We start from the raw sequence: 8,937 nt of genomic DNA, 5'->3' as shown, positions 1-8,937 counted from the left end.
ACCGTAGGGGTTCGTAATCTCTTTGTGAATTTACAATGATAGCTACTTGTACGTTCCTAATGAATGCATCGAAATACACATCCACATCAATACTTACATCAAAGAGAAGTCAGCGAGCGATTTGTTAACATAGATTCTACACGTATCAGTGATCTTGTAGTTAGTCTATAACAGTTAGTCTTCTTGTCTCCACAACACTAACAAAGCGGGTTCAAAAACAGTCAAATTTGGCCAAATAGGGAAAATAATTTCCAGTGAAATGTAGCCATCTAAAAAAAAAAGAAATTTAGCCATCTTAGAGTTATATAAGTTACATGTACGTTCTTAATGAATGCATCGAAATACGCAACATTAATACTTACATCAAAGAGAAATCAGCGAGCGATTTGTCAACATAGATTCTACACGTATCAGTGATCTTTCCCGCCATAACAGTTAGTCTTCTTGTCTCCACAACACTAACACTAACACTAACAAAAACAGTCAAATTTGGTCAAATAGGGAAAATAATTTGCAAGTGAAATTTAGCCATCTAAAAAAAGAAGAAATTTAGCCATCTTCTAGAGTTATATAAGTTACATGTAAGTTCTTAATGAATGCACCGAAATACGCTACATTAATACTTACATCAAAGAGAAGTCAGCGAGCGATTTGTGAACATAGATTCTACACGTATCAGTGATCTTTCCCGCCATAACAGTTAGTCTTGTTGGCTGTTCAAACGTACATGTGCCGCGGGGGATTTAGGTTGATGGACGGTTCGGGGTCCGAGTAAGGGAGAATCGGAGCCACTCCCGAACCATTAGTGTGATTGATGAATAGTACTAACACTTCCCACACTGTCGGCGTGTTAGAGAGAACATTACATCACCTTAAGGCCACACCAATTTAATTTCTTGGTTAACGGATTTTTCTAGAAAAATAATAGAGCGAGCGGGCATCCTATTATGGCCCCAAATGGTACAATAGGAGCCATGAAGTCAACACACCAGACTGGTTCAAAATTTAAACAATGAATTTAAGAAGTGAACCTTTAATGATACCATTGCATTGAAAGATGGAATAACTGTAACAACTAGGAAGAAAAGGACTGTTTTCAACTGTTGAGGGCAAAATAGGAGCATTTTGCAGTTGATTCTGAATTTTTTTTTGCAAATCAGAAAAAAATGAAGCGGGCGAATCCGTTAATAACCAAGAAATTAAATTGGTGTGGCCTAAAGGCATCCAGTGCAGTTTTTAGGGCTTGGAAACCAGATTTTTTCATAGTCAATATTCTAGTTACTTATCTACATACTAGGATGACACAACACTGTCCCAATGTATATCGACACTCATGGTGCAAAAATTCCCAAAATTCTGACGAAAAACGGTTACTGGAAGGACCTGGATCGATTTTTAGGGTACCACCCAGAAAATAAAGGACTCATCTTGGGGCTTGTTTCTGCATTTTTAAAGGCGCAAAGTACTAGTATGAGATGCTGATTCAAATTCTGAAGAAATCTTAACGGCATAGACTATAAAATATCAGTAAATATTGTCATACTTGCACATAAAATAAATGTGGTAAATCTTGTTAACGTTCGTGCTAAATAACGCCATAAAAACTTGTATTAAACATAAATTGTTAGAAATGATAGAAATATTAGAAATAATAGTCACTCTGAAGAAACCTTAACGGCATAGACTATAAAATATCAGCAAATATTGTTATACTTCACATAAAAGAAATATCTAGTTATATTAACGTTCGTGCTAAATAACGCAATAAAAAAACTTACATCAAACTTTAACAACGTCGTGTTTAAGCTTCGAAGCACGATTTTCTCCTAACCACACAACCTCCCACTTGCGTTGTAGATCTTTTATTAACAGAACTCTGCCAGCCAAGTGAAAGTTATTACCGTCTTTAATGACACCTAATTACAGTAACTGTGATGATATAGTGCGGAAGATATCGTCCCACGGCGCACAATACTGTTCTATCTGCCACGACCTTATTTGATAGTTAAATTGTACTCGATGGCAGCAGGGTTAGCTATACACACTTCACTTCACTTCTATAAACCTCTCACGAAGAGATTAGGCATAGGAAAATAAATCTTGTGTTTCCTGTTTCAGTCTTGACAAAAATTAGGGTCGGTAGGTAGGAAATATCTTTTTTTTGTTGTTGTTTCTTTTGTTAAATTGTACTCGATGGCAGCAGGGTTAGATATACACACTTCACTGGAGCTTCTATAAACCTCTCACAAAGAGATTAGGCATAGGAAAATAAATCTTGTGTTTCTTGTTTCAGTCTTGACAAAAATTAGGGTCGGTAGGTAGGAAATATCTTTTTTTTTGTTTCTTTTGTTACTCGATGGTAGCAAGATTAAATATACACACTTTACTGGAGTTTCTATAAACCTCTCACGAAGAGATTAGGCCTAGGAAAAGAAATGTTATGTTTCTTGTTCTAGTTCTGAAAAAAAAACATTAGGTTCTGTAGGTAGGAATGATCTTTTTTTGTTTCTTTTGTTAAATTGTACTCGATGGCAGTAGGGTTATATATACACACTTAACTGCAGCTTGTATAAACCTCTCACCAAGAGATTAGGCATAGGAAAAGAAATGTCGTGTTTCCTGTTTCAGCCCTGAAAAAATTAGGGTCGGTAGGTAGGAATTATCTTTTTTTTTTCTTGTGTTAAATTGTAGTCGTTGGCAGCAGGGTTAGATATACACACTTCACTGGAGCTTCTTTAAACCTCTCACAAAGAGATTAGGCATATGAAAATAATGCTGTGTTTCATGTTTCAGTCCTGAAAAAAATTAGGGTTGGTAGGTAGGAATTATTATGATGTTTTTGCTCAGTTTCTTCCTCTTCTTCTCCAAACCAAAAAGGTCAATGACCTGAACCAGACTGTCTGTTACCACGGTAACTAGTGTTGGGTTACATCATGTTGCAATTTAATAGCAGGAGGGATTTATTCTCCTGTCGGTCGACCATATATATGAATGTTTGAGTAAGAATTAACAGAGCAGACCATATGCGAAGGTAAACATTATGCACTTGCTTTGCAAATGTTACCTTTCTAGTTATTTTTTCTTTCGTTTTTTTTAGACTTTGGTGATCTCAAGTGATCCAACAGTTACTTATACAAGACCATTTAACAAAGTAAAACTTGCATGAGGACACTTATATTTTCAATGTCAATGTTTAGAAATTGATTGTACAACATTTCATCACTCAGGTGTCAGATCATGGAGCTAGAAAAGGTCGATCAGCTCGAAAAATCTATGTCTTGCAGGGGGCCAGACACAAAAAAAAGGCTAGCGTCGGCAATTTTTTTCTAGGGTCGGTCGGGAAACAGGAAACACAATATTTTATTTCCTAGGCCTTAGTACATCAATCAAGCGTGGTGAAAATTACCGGTGGTCGCTTCAAATTTGATGCTATGTTATTGTGGCTTATTACACAGCATAATCATTATGCGAACCACGGATGGTACAGCTATCACCTGTCGGGTACGTCGTTCCATCGCACTTATAACGGAGCTCGTTTTGTGCTGGGTTACTAATTACTATAAGGTCGTCCGGGGTGTCCATATGTGTGGCTCTGATAGGGAGTGGGAGAGAACATCATTTTAACGAGCGACATCGATCAAACCGCTATCACAAAACCGCCATGTCGACCCTTCAACCGAACCTCGCAGGAAAAAACCGTTGACCTCTGGTGGGCCGTGGTATTTTCAAACTTCTGCTAATGGCGATGATTGGCCTAGTTCTATTTCCGAATGCGGCAGTTATGCAAATGAGCAGGGGTATACGTGCGTGACCAGCCGAGTGTGAAGGGTACATGGAATAATTAGATTTTTCAAAAGCGTTCGTCTTTTATTTTCTAACCAATATCAAAAAATATATTTCCTCAATACTGTTAAATGGTTTAGGAACAATATGTTCGTTATCATTGCTTAGAAATGATATTTCATGCTCTATGTTTAGAAATGACCTCTAGGAAGACTGATTGACCTTGAGGTCGCTTTGTCCTTGTTTACCAATTCAAATGTAATTAACCGTCAAGCGGGCCGTTATTTTGGTTTAATTGGAACTTCATTTGTTTTACAGATCGTTGGGTGAAATATGTCATGCATTGCAAACGATCACAATACAATAATGTTATTATATCATGCATATATGACTAATAGAGGTATTAATTTGCACCCTATAATAGGAGAATCTTGTGTGTGAATATTTCAAAAGTTGTAGCATAATATACAATACCTTTGCGCACTTTCCTAACTCAATTCACATTCTGTATGTGCTATGTTGTTTGGAAATAAACAACCATACTAAATTCCAATAACTCAAACAATTTATGTTTTTTTTAAGAAATATTCGGCATAGACTTAAGGCTGGATTTGAATGCCAGTAAACAACACAAATTACGAACTGCGCATTTTTGAATACTACACGTCGTGTTAGTGGCATATTGATAACATTAACTTTCTAATGGCCTATGACAAAAATCTTGTGTTTCCTGTTTCCCGACTGACCCTAGAAAAAACTGCCGACCCTAGTCTTTTTTTGTGTGTGGACCCCTGCAAGGGACCTAAATTTTTCGAGCTGATCGACCTTTTCTAGCTCCATGATCTGACACCTGAGTGATGAAACGTTGTACAATCAGTTTTCCAACATTGACATTAAAAATATAAGTGTCCTCATGCAAGTTATACTTTGCTAAACTGTAATGTATAAGTAACTGTTGGATCACTAGAGATCAACACCAAAAAAAGATGATCCCTACCTACCGACCCAGATTTTTTTCAAGACTGAAACAGGAAACACAACAATTCTTTTACTATGCCTTAGGCCACACCGACTTAATTTTATGGATGACATCCGCGCGCGCATTAATTTTCGTCTGTTCTCAAAAGAAAAAAAAAGAAAGATCACGTCCACCGAGGCTCTGGCCTGGCTCTAGGTCTGGGTAGTCCATGGTAGGTAGCGACAATACGGAGCCAGGCACCAAGGCTACCGAAGCTCCACGACTCAAGAACTCAGTACATACGTGCAGTGCTAACTCATAAATTCAGCATGTGCACGTGCCGGCTTGTCGTATACCTCGCTATGTACTGCCGCAAATTCACAATACCAGCTTTGTATTCCTGTGGTTTAGTAGCATTTTTATTTTTGGCCGTAATTTTTTTTTTATTCGCCCGCGCGCACTAGTTTGGGGGTCTTCAGAGGATGTAATCTATAAAATTAAGGCGGTGTGGCCTTATCAACGTGAAATATATAAACAAGGCAGCAGAAATTCGTCCTATATATAAAACAGTATAGTCACCCTAGGCGTTACCGTAACTAGCAGAAAACGTCTCCTGTCCCTGTACGGTAGTTAGGTTGTTCCTCCATGTGAGACGACATGGCACTTATGGTTGCACGCATTGACGGGCAGCAACTCAGCAAAATACACTAGATTATATTGGAGCATTTGGCTACAACTGTTGCATTCTAAGCGTGCACGTTTATATATACTCTCCAAGCAGAGGTTTGGGTTTGGAGTTATTTTTGGTGTGTTTTTAGGCTTTTTTATCGGGGTTTCTTTAATTACAACTCTCTCCCCCACAATCTTGAGCGTAATTCTTCTTGCGAATCCTTCAGTCTACTCCAAACTAGTCTTCCATTGCCTGAAGATGTCTGCTGGCGACTCCTCCTTTCTTAGACAGTCAGTGTTTTCTTCCCACAATCTTGAGCGTAATTCTTCTTGCGAATCACTCAGTCTACTCCCAACTAGTCTTCCATTGCCTGAAGGAGTGCCGGCGGCTTGTCCCTTCTTAGACAGTCAGTGTTTTCTTCTCATAATCTTAAGTGTAATTCTTCTTGCGAATCACTCAGTCTACTCCCAACTAGTCTTCCATTGCCTGAAGGAGTCTGCTGGCGACCTCTCCCTCCTTAGACAGTCAGTGTTTTCTTCCCACAATCTTGAGCGTAATTCTTCTTGCGAATCATTCAGTCTACTCCCAACTAGTCTTCCATTGTCCGAAGGAGTCTGCTGGCGACTTCTCCCTCCCTAGAAAGTGTTTGAGTTGAAATGTTTCTTCCCACGATAGAATCGAATTTTCTCCTTGACTAGTACTTGTGACAAACGTCTCGGCGATACGCACATCTGCGCGGCAACTGGTCCCGGCTGATAAAACGTGCTGTCCTCCGGGCACGACAGGTCCAATCATGCGGAATCTTGTTTGAACTAAGTGTAAACTCTAAGCAGATGTGAAACTCTTGTTCCTTCCCTTTTATTTTTGCATTTTTTTGTGGATCTTCCACTCTATCCTCCACTCTTTCATTATTTCTTTTTCTTTTTCTTCCTTTCTGTCTTTCCTTTCTGTCGTTCTCTCCCTTTTTTCTCTCTTCCTCTCTTTCTTTATCTTTCTTTCTTTCTTTCTTTCTTTCTTTCTCGTTCTCTCTTTATCCTTATCTTTCTTTTTCTTTCCCTCGCTTTATCTTTGTTTCTCTCTTTTTTTCTTTTTCTCCAGTTCTTTCTCTTTCTTTTTTTCCTGTCTTTCTTTCTCTCCCCTTTTCTCTCTTCCTTTATCTTTATCTTTCTTTTTCCTTCTTTCTTTCTTTCTTTGTTTCTTTCTTTTTCTTTTTTTCTTTCTTTCTTTCTTCTCTTTCCTTCTTTCTTCCTCTTTCGTTCTTTCTTTCTGTCTTTCGTCCTTTTCTTCTTTTCGTGTGACGCGTTGAACATATACAAACATGCACACGTATGCTCGTACATGTACAAAACGACTTTGAAAAACATGCCCACATGCCAGAGCCACACTTGCAGATTGAAAACAGACTGTCCCTTTTCTAATCCTGACTTTAGAAAGCGCTAACAGACCAAATGCAAAGGACGACGTGGGAATGCCACTCGCACTTTGATGTCTCTTCGTTAAAAGAGAGAGATTTTAGCGGCTTAGAGGCTGTACGGAGCAGAGCAGGGCTAACAAAGCTACGTAAACTGTCCCTGGTGCTAACAACAACAGACGTGAGCCGTACTTAGCGGTTTAGATAGACGGACGAGAGGAGGGGATCAGACGGGTGAGACATGGGCGTCTGAACGGTAACCTGTCTGGTGTCTTAGCCCCTGCCACTAGTCTCTAGTCTCTACCAGACTAACTACGCTGGCTATACATAGGAGAATATTTGCCAGGGAAGTTTGGCCGTCTTGGGGTTTGACTGGCCGCGCAGTTAGAAACAATAAACCTTCCTTGGCCTGACGCCACTGGCCAATTTTACTCTACTTTTTGCCGAATTCTACGATCCGTATTCCCGTAGAAAGCTAGCTAGTCCCCACCAGACTCCTATTTGCAAGCTGAATAAATAGTAGAAATCGGCTTACATTGTAGAAGGGGTATATAATTGGCTAGCGGAGTCCTTCTATGACCAATTATATACACCCTTTAGGCCGATTTCTACTATTCATTCAGGTTGCAAAGGAGTCTGATGGAGACTACCCTGTGCTTCCCGAACTCTCCCCTTGAACTACATGAATGGTTAGGTTAGGAGTACGTCTGTGGTTGGCTGGTGTTCGCAGCCGAACATTAAAATAGATCCTCATAGAAAATCCAAACTGTATTACTAGATACATTATGCTTCTTCAGTGTTACTACTAGTCTTAGTGAAGATTGGTTGATGTCACTCGAAACGTCTGGAAGTACCTCCAATATTTATCCAGTAGAGAGTAGTAGAGTAGAAAAGAATTTTCTACCTGGTATTGTTTACCTGGATGTCTATAAAACCTTCATCAACGTATTGAATTGAATCGATCAACTATTTATTATCTTAGAATGCAAGTACCAAATGAATCAACAAGTATGCCTCACCAAAAGATATCCGGACGAAGTTGCAAGTGAAATTCTACGGCATAGAAAAGCTGTCACGACAAACATTCTCTTCTCTTTCACTAGTTGCATTTGACTGTGAAGTTACGCGGGGGACCTTTCATTCCTGGCTCGCTTACGGCTTATACATGTACTTCCAAGAATTCCCTGAGAGGCTGTCATTTTGTAACAACGCTTTCAGGTCGCCGTCGGCGGCAATTTGTCTATGCAGGCCATACACACATAGGGGAACGGGCGCCATTTTGTTTATCTCGTCCGCCATCTTAGTTTTCACCATATGTCCAAGCAGTGTATTGTACACTGCCTCAAAAGAAGAAGTCAACCCCAGCAAATCTAGTACCACGTATGTTGTAGAATATATTTACGGATTTGTAAAGGAAGCGTAAATATATGAAATATGTTTACGTCGTACTTACGCACACTGAAAGGTGACGGAAAGGCGGAATTTGCCTTTCAGTAGCATTTACGAAGTCGTAGAGTCTACTGAAATATGTTCTCACCTTTAATACTTCTTTACATATTGCGGAAAGTATGCTTAGATGTCTGTTTTTTTGCTGTGATAGTATACTCTCACACGTAGCTATAGTTGTATCGTTGTATTTTCTTTTTCATACATGCTGTTTGTACCCGCAAATAGCATGTATTTGCAATAAACCTTCTATGTTAGCAAGGCAACAGAGAATCATATATAGAGCCCGTACTTGTTACACCCTTCTACACACCTCTGCGTACGTGTGACAATTGCTGTAACTGTAACGAAGGGGTGGCTTTGGAGACGGCAAACACTCGAGTTGAGCCGCTCTGACTGGGGAGCACACACCGGGCAAATTAAAACCGACAGGTGGTGTGGAAAAGGCTTCAGCAGGGACAATAACAAGTGGGGCAAAACTGGCACACCGTAAATCTTGGTAAAGAAGCGGCCAAAAACCTCTACCAGGCTTTGGGAGGCGACTAGAAAGAGTAGAAATTGGTACTCTCCAAGCAGAGGTTTGGGTTTGGGTTTGGGGGGTGTTTTTAGCGTGTTTTTAGGCTTTTTTATCGGGGTTTCTCTTTTGCACTGAATTTTTTTCCCCACCAA

Source organism: Branchiostoma belcheri, unplaced genomic scaffold (genome assembly GCF_001625305.1).
Source record: "Branchiostoma belcheri isolate BF01 breed outbred unplaced genomic scaffold, Haploidv18h27 scaffold18, whole genome shotgun sequence".
Classification (NCBI taxonomy): Eukaryota; Metazoa; Chordata; class Leptocardii; order Amphioxiformes; family Branchiostomatidae; genus Branchiostoma; species Branchiostoma belcheri.
Note: the sequence above shows the minus strand (reverse complement) of the source record.